Source organism: Oryzias latipes, chromosome 24 (genome assembly GCF_053564925.1).
Source record: "Oryzias latipes strain Hd-rR chromosome 24, Olatipes_Hd-rR_3.1".
Taxonomy (NCBI): Eukaryota; Metazoa; Chordata; class Actinopteri; order Beloniformes; family Adrianichthyidae; genus Oryzias; species Oryzias latipes.
The window spans coordinates 8,272,026-8,285,278 of record NC_136260.1 but is presented as its reverse complement, the minus strand read 5'-3'; the positions used below and the strand labels follow the sequence as shown (position 1 = coordinate 8,285,278).

Here is a 13,253-nt window from a genome sequence, read left to right as displayed (position 1 = left end):
AAATCTGAATCTTGTAAGTACAGCAAAATTTAACAATATATAACAAAAGGTAATATATAGTAGTGGCAATCATAGAAAAACCATAGCCAGCCAATCTATATATTATTTACAGTAGTTACCAACTGAGTGGCCTCGTGGTAGAGTGTCCACCCTGTGACTAAAAGGTTGTGAGTTCACATCAGAGTCATTCAAAAGACTCTAAAACTGGGACCCAATGCCTCCCTGCTTGACACTCAGCATTAAGGGGTTGGATTGGGGGTTTAAACCACCAAATGGTTCCCGAGCGCAGCTCACCGCTCCCCCAGGGGATGGGTTAAATGCAGAGAACAAATTTCAAACACCTAGGACTTTAACTACTAATGGGACTTTTAACTTTAACTTTAATAGTAATTATGAAAACTTTAAGCTGCTTATCAAATTGATTTAGTCAAGTTAAACTTGTAAAGTTACTTTAGGTTCATTTTGTTTTGTTAATTTCTTAGAGTCCCACTCTAATCATCTTATCTATTGTAAAAGTGTTCAAAGTGGTCTTTTAATGATGAAATGCAATTTTTTTGCTGCAAAATCAAAAAACATGTCGTTTTCTAGGACATAGTTTCCGCAGAAACAACTCAGATATGCTCTGAATTGTGTGTGTGTGTGTGTGGGGGGGGGGGGGGGGGGCACTCTCTGCAGAAACAAAAAAAGTCGACCAATGTTGGAGTTTTCCAGCCATACATATTCCAGCTCAGATGAATGGAGCAGAGCAGGGAGCTTGTGGCCCGCCCAGCGTATATTCGACGTAACAAATACGATCGTTTTCAATGGCATTTTTTTGGTCTGCTCCTCATTAACCATGATTTGAGTGGGAAAAAAAATACTGAGAAACACTGTGTTAATCGTGATTTTCTTTATATCCGTCCTCCATCGTGACAAAAACGCTAAAAGAACACGTTAAAAACACATAAAACACTATTTTCAGCCGAGTGGATCTTCAAGAAATTTGTCCCCCAATCAAAATCTATGTATGTTCAAACCGCATTTGTAATATTAACCATCAAAGTTGTTGGACTGCTAAGAGAAAAAAATCCCTCAATAGACACAGATCTGAGATTCCTTCATCCGCACAACTGTGGCCATTGAGAAACAAATTACAGCTGCTCGTTCCCATGAGGCCTCCAGCCAAACTGCAAATTCAATAACGGCTGAGTTTTCCGAGGGAACTTAAAATAATTACCTTTCAACAGTGCAGCACTGAGGTTTGCACTAGCAGACAAACAGAATCAATTAAGGATATTAAAGTCCCCCCCCCCTTGCTGGATGCAGAGCATCTTTTATCAGAGCAGCCTGGCAGCTCCTGAAGCTGCAGGACAGCAGCAGTTTGTTGCTATTGGATGTCAGCAAAACCCACCTGGGAGCCGTGACGTTGCTAGCTTGCTTCTTTATTAAAGAAAACAGTATGTACAAACTAATTATGACAACGATGTCAAGCAGCCAACATTTTTCTTGACATTTTCCATTTTGTATGTTTACTTTGAGTTTGCTCAAACGGCCACAATAATAACGGTAATGTAAATAACATTGGCGGACTCAAACTAAGAGGATACGTTAGTGGGTCGCCAACCCCAAATTAGTTCTTAGGACTTTTTTTTAACCCACTTTCATGTTTTTTTTTTTGCCTTCAACTGTTATTGAACCAATCCCTTCAACATTGGAGCTTTAACTCCAGCCTGTGTTATTTACGTGTTGCTGGAAGCATCTCCAGAGTTTAAGGGTTAGATTAAACCACTCCCACCTGACTCCTTTTATCCCCATTTGCTTGACATTTTTAGCTCAGTACTTGTAGTAAAAATATATATATATTTTTTCATCTTTATGTAAGAACCTTTTGATTTTATACATTTACAATATACCATGTTGGGTAAAGTTTATTGTTTAAGAAAAGAAAAAAATGTGACCCAAGATTTTACTTTATTTGGTTATAGGGTTAGCATTCCACTGCTACATGCGACTGTTTTGTTTACACTCCCATTGATAATTTGGCTGCTGCAAAACTTTTCCACAATTCTTGAATAATCTTTAGGCAAGTCGACATAAACCCTGATCCTAACCATAAGCAGTGCAGTGGTGGACACAAATTACCAGGAAGCTAACATCCACAAAACAACCTAAATATTTTCAAAATGTATTAGAATTGAACACTCCAGATCCCCTCAACGTGTTTTGTGAGGTAAAAACGGTTCAATTGCAGAAAATCTGGTTATTAAACCCGTATAATTCTCTAAATAAACATTTCAATGTCTTCATTAGGCTGCAGCAGATGGGCTTCAGGAATACGAAAAGGCTAGATCAGACTTGACTTCATCGCTACATACATGAAACCTGCACACATCACCTCCAGCACAGCTTCACTATTGAGCAACACCAATAAAAGAGGCTTCAGTGAAAGATTAAAGTATCCCAGTGGATTTTTTCTGCTTAACCAAAGTTGTTGCAGAACTTTACAGCCTTCCTGTAAGCAGTAAATGAGATAATGCTAGTCATTCAAAGGCGTCTTTACAGCTGAGAGCTAACTAGACAAACGAACAACCTTGGACCTGATCTCACACATATATATATATATACATATATATATACATACATATATATATATATACACATACATATATATACATATATACATATATATATATATATATATATATATACACATACATATATATACATATATACATATATATATATATATGTATATATATATATATATGTATATGTGTATATATATATATATATATGTATATGTATATATATATATATATATATATATATATATATATATATATATATATTAGCTAAATTGTTACGTTAATTCAACTTTTACTTTAACAAATGTAGATTAGCTGCAACAGAAGAAGTGATTGTATGATATAAACATGGCAGACAACGTTGGGTGAAGTCAGTTTTAGTAAAAACTACCGTTTTCCAGAAGTCAGCATTATTGTTTATCGTTGTCCTGTAGACCTGGCAACAAGTTTTAGGCTGCAGCCGCACCTACAAATCAGACGAGTTTGAGCAAGGTGTGTTCAAGAAGCGCCAGCTTTTGTCTTTTTGTCTTCACCCAAACTACAAAAAGAAAAAGATGATTCGTTTGGAGTCAAAAATGGTTCTCACACTGACGCAATCGGTACAAATGCAAGTGGAGACATTTAAAATCACTGGAATGCTAGAAATTAAAGTGCTGTGTCATTTCTACCTTTTCTGTCTTGTATTAAAAGGTACTAGACTCTTTGGAAACTTCAAAGTCCAACCTTAATCAACTAGATCCATTTTCAAAGCATTCCCAGCGGTCTTTTAATTATAATTATGCTTCTGTAGGAAATATTAATAAACCTGTGTTGTTTTATAGGACATAGTCTCTGCAGAGCAGCAGGTTTGATTAAACAAAAAAATAAAAGTCCCCTCTGAGATATGGTCAGGACTGTTGGTGTGGAGTAAGCCTGCGTTCATTTCCCATCATGCTTTACACTCTCTCGTCCCCCTTACACCCCCACCCAACCAAACATCAACAGTGCTACAAAAATGGCGAGCAATATCAGTTATCCAGTCACAGCTTTGATACCAGCTGAGACGAGAAAAACAAAAGCGTACATGGATGTAATCGTCTACAAGTGAATGCATCAGAATGAGGCAGAGCGGGAAGCTTCTGACCTGTAGTTTGTACGTAACAAGTAAAGGCTTTTTCAAATTTCTTGATTCTAAACAGTTTGATTATAGAAATACACAGAAATGCAGTTTTGAATCTTATTTTTCTGTTTCCATGTCCTCCATTTTCAGAAAAATGTCACAAGAACATGATGAAAACACCCAAAAAAGTGGGTTTTAAAGTGGTTTAAATCAATAGTTAGATTTATGAGCCGTGCATTTCTACCAAGAAAATTTGACTGAAACGTACATTTCTTTAAACTTTTCCAGTTAAAAGACTGAAACAAGATGCTGCATTACTAATGCCTCTAGTTATTTTTGATTAAGCAAAGTTATTAAAGAATAAAAGCCCAAGAAACCAACCAAAACACACTAAAGTGGTATTGCATAAGGCAAAAAAATCCTTAGGAAATGTTTTTTTTTTTATTCTTTGTAAAGGCCTCTTAACCATAGCTTGTCCTGACTTTTTTATTTTTAGTGTTAACTTTAAGGGTCGACCCGGCCTGTTGGACTGGACTGGAACCTGCGCCTGAACATTTCAGCAAACGTACAGACTTTCTGAAGTGCTGATCTTTGACAAACTCGCTCTCATCCAGTTTAAAAATTGACAAGTGTCATGCTATTCATGTCGAAGTCTAACTCCAATAAAATGTTACACCGGCAGCTAAAAAGTTGTACATTACAAGAGGAGTCAGAGCGCAGGTGACCCCGTCAGAGCGCCGGGCTCGCCGCTCTCGGCAGCTCTCCTCACAGAGTCTAATAAATTCTGCGCACTAAGACGGAAACAGAGGTCAGAAACACATGGACAGTCATGAGCATTCCACATACGCGCTCTAAAATGCTGTTTTACTGTGACTACTACAAGCTCCTGCCTGTTTCAGGATGTTTTTAAGTGTAATTCTGTTTTATAGTGTTAAAAAAAGGGAAAATTAATTTATAATCACCTTTTTTGTTCTATAATTTGTCCTTTAATTAGGATAATAACACTTCAAAATATGCAGGAGGGTTGTATACGAGTTGTGATGTTAACAGAACAACCAAAACAAGAGACCCTGCAGCATTTTAACTAAATTTAAAAGAAAGTTTTTCTTTACTTGGCCTAAATTCTGCAGAAAAAATGACTTACTATCATTTAAATAGAGGCTAAATAGTTAAACTATAACCAGGACTACAAGGTACTTTATTTAGCTTGACATATTTCCAATTAAAGAACAAAAAGATAAAAATAGGGGCAGACGATTCCAGTTGGTGGCTGATAAGACTGAGATTCTGGAAGTCTCTGAAGGTACAAAACCAGCAGGACGTTTCCTTTGCTTTTATATGTCAATGCGACTAAAAATACCAATCGAGTGAGTCAAGGTTTTGCAAAGACAAACATTTGCTTTCCTCCCGTCTCCCATCTTCATGACAGTAATCCCACAGCAGCTCCCTCACAGCCTGTGTGGGTTCGACACACGAGGACATTGAGCAGACGTTAAAAGCAGGAAGTGTCCAGCATGGCAATGGCTCCAGTCAATGGAAAAGAGTTGGATCGGCTCATTTACTTAAAAAAAGCTAAAGGGACATGTAGTGTTTGGATAAAGACAGAGGGAGAAAAAACTTAAAAACTCTCGTTGTGAATGACAATAATTATCAGCGAAAGTCGCCATAGCAACCAGGTCCATGGGAGCAGAAGAGCAGCAGCGAAAAATACCAGACAAGAAGCAACGATGCACCTAAATGTGTGCAAAGATCTGCAAAAAAAGCTAAATTGGAATCAGATCAAAGGCCTTATTTATCCAACTAGCTTACACAAGTGTACATTTTCATGACAGACAATAGTTTAAATAGCAAAGTTTCCCTCTCTTTTTTTTTTGTACGGAAATGTAAACGGCAGCATTTGCCTAGTTGTTCCAACATCCTTAGCAGTTATAAGGTGAACCTCGCCCAACATGCTTGGGTCAATTCTTTATGATAGTTTGGTGAGTTGAAAGTTTGGGCTTTTCTATGTTCAGCTGATCATTCATCCAGGTTCAGGCTAAACTGTGTTATTTCATTCAAAGTTTGTGTTGATGTCAAAAAAATGCCTGACCTCAGAAGTCAAAGGTTCTCTATAAAGCAGCATTGTTCAACTTACATTTATGTACATTTTTTTAAACTGTTTATTAGCTTTTACATATTTTGCATATCTAAAATAAACACCTGTCAGGGCCTAAAATGCAAACAAGCTTGCAGACAATAACAACTTGTTACACCTAACTGCCAGGAACCATGGATTAAAATAGGGCATCTGGTATTATAAAACGACTTTTTATGAAATCTGGGTCTATTACCAACAAAATGGAGAAGAAAGGACAGACACAGTATTAGGACAGAGGACACAAAAGGCTCTTTAAAAGCAATGTGATCATAGGTGAACAGAGTAAAAGCAGGAGGTAATAACCGTAAAACTAATCAAAGGTTAATTCTTTCTTGTACGGGATTATATCATTTAATTTTATCAATACTTTCCTTTAACTAAACAACAATTATCCAAATTAACAAAAGCTAGGATCGTTTATTTTGCTTACAAGATTTAATAAAATCCAACGGAGGATTTTTCCTATAGGCCTTTTTTATCCAAATCATTTCACTTTACTTTATAAATGCATGTTGGACAAATGTTTAGTTCCCCTTAGCTAATCAGGTGAGAACATTTATAAAAATCAAAATGCAGGATTGAGATTCTAGATCAGGTGTCCCCTGGTTGTGGGCTGGTCCTGGTCTGTGGGTCACTTGGTACCAATTCTGATAGAAGTTCTATTTAAGAAAAATACTGGAGTCTCTCCATCATGTCCATCTTTGAATCACTTGTCAAGTCGCTCGCCTCGTTCACCTGCCATCTGGTACATTCTCAAGACATAAATGGAAACCTCGAAATAGCAGAGTCAGCGAAAACAAACGTCTTTGGAAAGTTCTTTTGTGCAGAAAAGAGCTGGTAAGGAGACAGAAGAGGAGCCTTCAAAACATTGAAACAGAAAACTGCATTAACCAGACAATACCAGGAGGTCTACTGGAAAGATGGCTTTAATGCAACAGTAAGATCAAACCTAGTCAGCGGAATATGCCTTTTAACAAGCTTTTATTGTTACGAGGAAACTGCTAATATAGTTGCAACCTAGCAGATACCAGAGAGCGTACCAGAATACCTGTTTTTGGTGACTTTGTCATTTTTTATTCTGTTGTATTTAGACGCCGCACCTTAAAATTGTTTCGAGTCTCAATCAATGCCAAAAACTGCCACTTTGTTTCTCGGTAAAGTTTGGGAGCAGCCATACTTTTATTTTGATAGTGGATCCTTTGGAGAGACTTCCACTCAGATCAAAGTCCGGGAAGCCAACGCCCTGCTTGAACAAGAAAACCACAAAAATACACCTCGTCTACCTCTGGGTAAACTAAACAGAAAGAACAGCGGGCAGAAGCTGCCTCCTTTTTTCGACTTTCCCATAATGCCATACTGAAGCACACATAATAAAGCCTCATAAACTTATATTTCAAACAGTGACGCTGGTGAATGAAGCAAAGACTAGGTGTGACTTCATGTGGGCAGGTTTTTAGTTTCAAAGGTCAATAGCACGCGATCCCGTCAAATGGATGGATGGCGTTTCTGTTGTCATGGTAACAACCTCGTCACTCCACTAATATGACGACGGCTTTCCAACCATGGCTTCCACACATTTTACATTTTGAATTGGGCTTAGGCAGCCTCACAAAGACAATGGGAGAACTGTGCCTTCAATACAAAAACTGCTTATTAAAGCAGAATAAAGCTACCATTTAGCGTCATGTTGTGTGTTTGAAGTTTAAAGACTTTAAATCAAGAGAATAAACACACAAAAAAACCACAGGAACACAACCTTAACCCAACTTTTCATCAGACTTTACAAGTTTACGCTTAAATAAAGTGATAAACTTTATTACCAGTCAGCTACAGAAACACCAAGCAGTACTTTGATGTTTCACAGCTGTTCTTTTATTTTTAGAGGAAATCAACTAACCCTGATCCCGCCAAGTTAAAGTTGACTTTTTTAGTTCTTGATAAGTAAAACATTTTCACTGTTGTATCAACTCATTCAAAAAGCAGCGATCTACCCATTTTAGGTACACAAACACCCAATTCCTTTTAGTCAGTCGCAGTGGAAACCTTTTTTTCTGATCTCATCACGGCCAGTCTGTGGGGAAAAACACGAAAGGTGAGGTGTTTAACCCTTTTTCCCCCCCAACTATATTTATAAAAAAATTCTTCAACATTTTTCCCATTCAAGGTGATTCCAAATTACCGTAAGTGGAATCCTGGACTTAATGGAATGTTGCAAATTCGCAGACATGAAGGGATTAAAAAAATGAGATTATAAAGATTTTAGTGCAAAGAAAAGAAGACCTCATACACCTAAATGCCCTCTATTCAATATGTGGTCATCTTTGCTTCGTTTAATGACAGGTCACAGACGTATGACGTCCAAGTTGTGGCACAGGCTAAAGTCCTAAACCGCTACCCTACCAAGCAAGCAAGTCCTGTCCCTAACCTGGACAGAACTGTGGAGTTTGATTTAAAGTAGTAAAAAAAATAATAATCAAATTCTAACCAACATCAATACAAGCATTGTCACATTGGTGCAGTAAAAACAACAAAATCAAGGCCTCAAAACTTTATTCCATAACCAAAATGTCATTCAGTTGAGCAGAGGTGTGGGAACAAAAGGTAAAACAAAGGTTAACCTGTTCAATTACGCTATGTGAGATGACACAAGGGTTCAATTATGTTTGTTCAAAACTAGTCCTCAACTTTAGCCCAGTCCATTTGCCTTTAAGCTATGATTGTCCTGTGGAATCTGGTGGTATTTTAGCGTTGAGTCAAAGCACAACAAACTAAGGAATACCGACACGTTTGAGCTCCCCCAAGGACCCCAGACCCCAGGAGTGTGGCAGCTGGGCTCACAGACAACTTGTAAGCCGATACTCATCGTCATCAACAGCAAGAGGTCTGCTCAGTGTGGCGTGACTAATTCAGCTCACATTCCCCTAATTACAAAGGCTGATGGTGACTGGGGGAGCAGTATTAATGCAACTCTATCAGAAACGAGATACGTCTGAACTTTCCTGCTCTGTCGGTAGGGGAAAGTTGATGCTACTCTGTTTTATTGTTTCATCTTGGATTGGTACCTTACAAAAGATCTCAACCCAGTTCACTGCTGCTAATAAATGGTTTGGGGCAGTACCTGACCAGGTTAAGCCTCCACAGGGTGGAGCTGAAGGACATAAAAGGTCAAACTGTGACTCTAAGACAGCTGAACCCTATTTACTGTCAACTGCTCCTTATAATATAAATGTTGGTTTATGTTGTATCAACTGTAGAGGGCGGATGTGTAGGCTTTAACACTGGGTGTAATTAGGGTGAAGAGATAAATAAATACAGGTCATGAGATTACTGTAAGCATTCACAGAAGCAGCAAAATGCACCATTAGTTGATGTATGACGAGATCCCACAACGCAACAATAAGCAAGATACAAGAAAGAAAGAAACCTGAAGACTTTCCATAACTTAACACCAAATAGATAAAGTTATTGTGCCACTAGTCGTCACAAACCTGAGTGTTTGATAGTTTTTCTCCACATTTTGTGCATCTGGTGGGTGGGCACTGGGTAACAGTCAAGACTGCTTTCAGGAACCATTTGGTGGTTTACCCCACAATCCAACCCCTTAGTGCAGAATGTCAGGCAGGGAGGCAAGGAGTCCCATATTTAAAGTCTTTGCAATGACTGGGTGTCTGGGGGGGTGGACACTCTACCACTGGACCATTAACCTGGTCAAAACCTTTATTGTGGAAAATTTTAAAGTGTGGTTCAAAGTGGCAGCATCTACAGTACTCTAAAAATATGAGCATAGGACCCAGATATTGTTAATTAAGTGGGTCGTCATGGTAACATGATGTATAGGTTAGGTGTGGCTCGACAGCTAGATTGGTACAACTACGAATAGACATCTGACCAAATGTTAGCGAGGACAAGAGCTTAGATAAGGCTAGTTTTTGTTTACCATTGTAACATACTTTACATTTTGGTTTGTTTTTTGCATATTCTTAACTAGACATGTAATGTTCTGTGGCAGCTGTGCAAAAATAACAGTAGTCGTTGTATCCTCTCCACTTCAGAGATAAACATGCAGGAGAACCAGAAGCCTTTCAGTAGGTCATTGTTTTCATGTAGCATGTCATTCATAAACAGGATCCGTCGGGTCCTCAGGCATCTTTATCAATGCTTCAATTTGTGATATAAAACCTAATGCACAACAACTGATTCTATGAAAAATATCTATTTAGAAAATTACCTGTACCTCTTTTTACTAAGAAATAAAGGGATAATATCATTACAAAAGAACAGACTACCGGTACTTCCTTTTTTGGTGTCAAGGCAAAATTGAGATTCAAGCAGGTTCCTGTGTTTGTAAAGCTCTCTCACAACCTTATCGTTAAAGACCCACTTTAATCATGTTTAGGTCCATTTTCAAAGCATTCCCAAGTAGTCTTTTAATTATAATTATGCAGATTTTAGGAAATATCAATAAACCTGTGTTGTTGTTTTCTTGGACATAGTTCCTGCAGAGCAGCAGGATTGATCAAAAAAAATAAAAATAAATCACCTCTGTTGTAGTTTGTACGTAACAACTACAGGCTTTTTTATGGCTTTTCTTTGCTCTTGACTTTAAACAATTTGATTATAGAAATACACCGAAACACAGTATTGAATCTTCATTTTCTGTATATATATCCACCATCTTCAAAAAAAAAATGTCACAAGAACATGGTAAAAACACCAAAAAGTGGGTTTTAAAGTGGTTTAAATCAATAGAGTTAGATTTCTGAACCAATTGCTTTAACAGAGTCATCTTTGTTTTTTTATTTTTAGCATTTATAGTTGCGTTTTCCACCTTCATTCCATTGTCGTGTAAAAGTAGAAGTTCATTTCTACCAAAGAAAAATGGACTGAAATGTACATTTCTTTACATTTTTCCAGCTAAAAGACTGAAACAAGAAGCTGCATTGCTAATGCCTCTAGTTCTTTTTGATACAGCAAAGTAATTAAAGAATAAAAGACCAAGAAACCAACCTTTACACTAAAATGGTATTGCATAAGATTCCAGCTCAGACGAGTAAAACAAAGATGTAGATGGATCTTTTTGTTGGCAAGTGGATGCATCAGAATGGAGCGGAGCAGGCCGACTGTAGTTCAAACATAAGCTTTTTTAAGCGACATTTATTCTTCCTCTCCTGATTCTCAACTATTTGAATAAAGAAATACTCACAGTTTTAATCTTAATTTTCCCAATATATGTCCTCCATCATGAGAAAAATGCCACACAGAACATGTTAAACACACCAAAAACAACATTTTTATTGGAGTTGATCTTACAACAAATTCTAGTAGTAAAGTGGGGAACTACTGAAAAGGAAATGGTTTTCTGGAGGTAACTATAAACCTCAGAGAGGGTCTACGTTCTGTAGGGAGGAGAAGATAGAAAAAAGCATGCAGGCTCAAGTGTCAAAGTCCACACCAGCACTTATGAACATCATTTCTAATGGTTTCATAAACCTCTATACGCAACAATTCACCCCTTGTACCCAATAAACTTTCCTATTTGCCTTTATACTTCCTCAAGAAAAGTAAGGAAATGCATTTGACATATTAACAGTATTAGAGCAGCTAATTCATGTTCTTCTTTGCTTTAAGCGCTCCACAAAGGACAGTGTATGTTAATGAAGTATGTAAATACTAGTGGAAGTATGTAGTTTGCAGCAAAAAAGTTAATAAGCAACAAAACTGCCAGAAAGCAATAAAAAAATGACCTCAAGCACTACACTAAAAAAAACAGTCAACCTTTTGCCACAATGAAGTACTTCCTGTCGAAATAATACTTTTAATGGAGGAATTTGAGTGAGTAAGGGTTACTTTTTTACTGCCTTGTTTCACAATTTATTTTAGAAACTGTAGTTCAGTTTTAATGCAAAAGTTCCACTGCAATACTCTATTAACCATTTAAATTCAGCTTCTGATTCTTATTTAGGGCATAAATGAGTGTTATTTAATCAATACTAACAACTAGTTCAGCACCAGTCTTGAGTTATGCATGATCCAAATAATCCACTAAGCAACAAAATAATTCCCTTAACAGAACCTGAATCCTGAGCCTCAGGAAGGCCAACTTTCCTACAATACATGGCATTTCCTGTTGTGACATGATGCAACTACCCCGATGAGCTTGTGCATCCCTGATGCTGTTCCTATAAAGCCTCCTCTGTGGTCCAGGTCCATTTCAGGAACTGAGAACCTCTGGATGTTCTCCCCAGTTGCAATGTGAGGGGCAATTGGACAAGGAAGTGCATGAACTTTATGGCAACTCAGCCATAAACAAGAAGTCCAGGATTCAGGAGTTGGAGAGGCCTCCACCCAACAGGAGGATGTGCTGAAGAAGACCCACTTCAGCTCTGATACTGAAGTTCAAACGTGAGCTAATCATATCTCTTGTTGTGTGAAGGCTTAGAGCAGAAAAATACCCATGAGCAGCAAAAGACAAATGACAGGGATTCACACCAATAAGCATGAAGCTCAGGATGAAAACAATGAGAGCTCTTATATAATCATGCAACACACAGCTTGCAGCTTGTTTTCTGTCTCTCTGCTGAAGCAAACGTCATTTTTCCATCAGTGCTTAAGCAATATTAGAATTAGAAACCCCACCAGTTCATGCCATTTCGGGGCAGAACGGGTCCAGTGGCTCTTTAGTAGCCGCCGTATCGTATGCCGGCAGTCTGCAGGCCGCAGCCGGGCTTCGGAGCGGACGTATCGGTACAGAACACCGCAGCCCCCCGCGGCAGGCAGCAGCTTCCCACCGCGGCCGGCCGGACTCTGCCCTCCGCGAGGTAAAAACGCTCGCGCCTGCCTTCATTCCATCCCCAGAACTTTAAATGTGTGCGTTTGAGGGCGTCAGCCCCCTCACCACAACAAAGCCGAACGAATGCAAACTCTGCTCCAGCGAAATGAACGTGTAAGGGAGCCGGCTGGGGCTGGGAGCATTGGGGTGTCGGCGGTTCGGCTGTAGGCTCAGTGAGGCCGGGACGCTGACGGACGGGTTCCCGAACTGCGGGGCTGATAGCACCGGCACGCCGCTGAACGCTGCAGCCTGTCGGCTCGCGCCCATGGAGTCGCTCCGTTCGCATACCGGTACTACCTACCTCGTCTTCTTGAAGCTCCTGGGACTCCAAAAGTTGGCTTGTATAAAAAAACATATACTTCTTGTTCCTATTAAATCCCCCCTAAAAAGAGAGTAGAGCTTGAGGCCGAGCCGGCTGTGTCCACGGGATTTATCTCAGCTCCAGCAGCCTGGTCCACACTCCACCCGTCCAGCAGCCTCCCACTCCCGCAGCAACACTGGGAACGGGCCCCGTGACGTCACAGCGGCTTTATATACTGCCCGGTGGAAGAATTCCTACAGGGGGCGCTATGCTCAAATTCAGCTTTTACAATGGGGGAAAAGTGGGACAACCCTTTCATCCAC

At 39.0% G+C, this 13,253-nt stretch overlaps 1 protein-coding gene across 15 annotated transcripts in view; it reads right to left on the bottom strand.

Moving 5' to 3' along the window:
- Positions 1–13,141, bottom strand: part of myo6a (myosin VIa) — a 129,526-nt gene extending 116,385 nt beyond the window's left edge. For all 15 annotated transcript variants that reach the window (XM_011491912.4, XM_011491913.4, XM_011491914.4 and 12 more), the window contains exon 1: positions 12,931–13,141. The gene's annotated coding sequence lies outside the window, so the exon portion shown is untranslated. The remainder of the gene's footprint in view (positions 1–12,930) is intronic.
- Between the last annotated feature and the right edge of the window lie 112 nt (positions 13,142–13,253).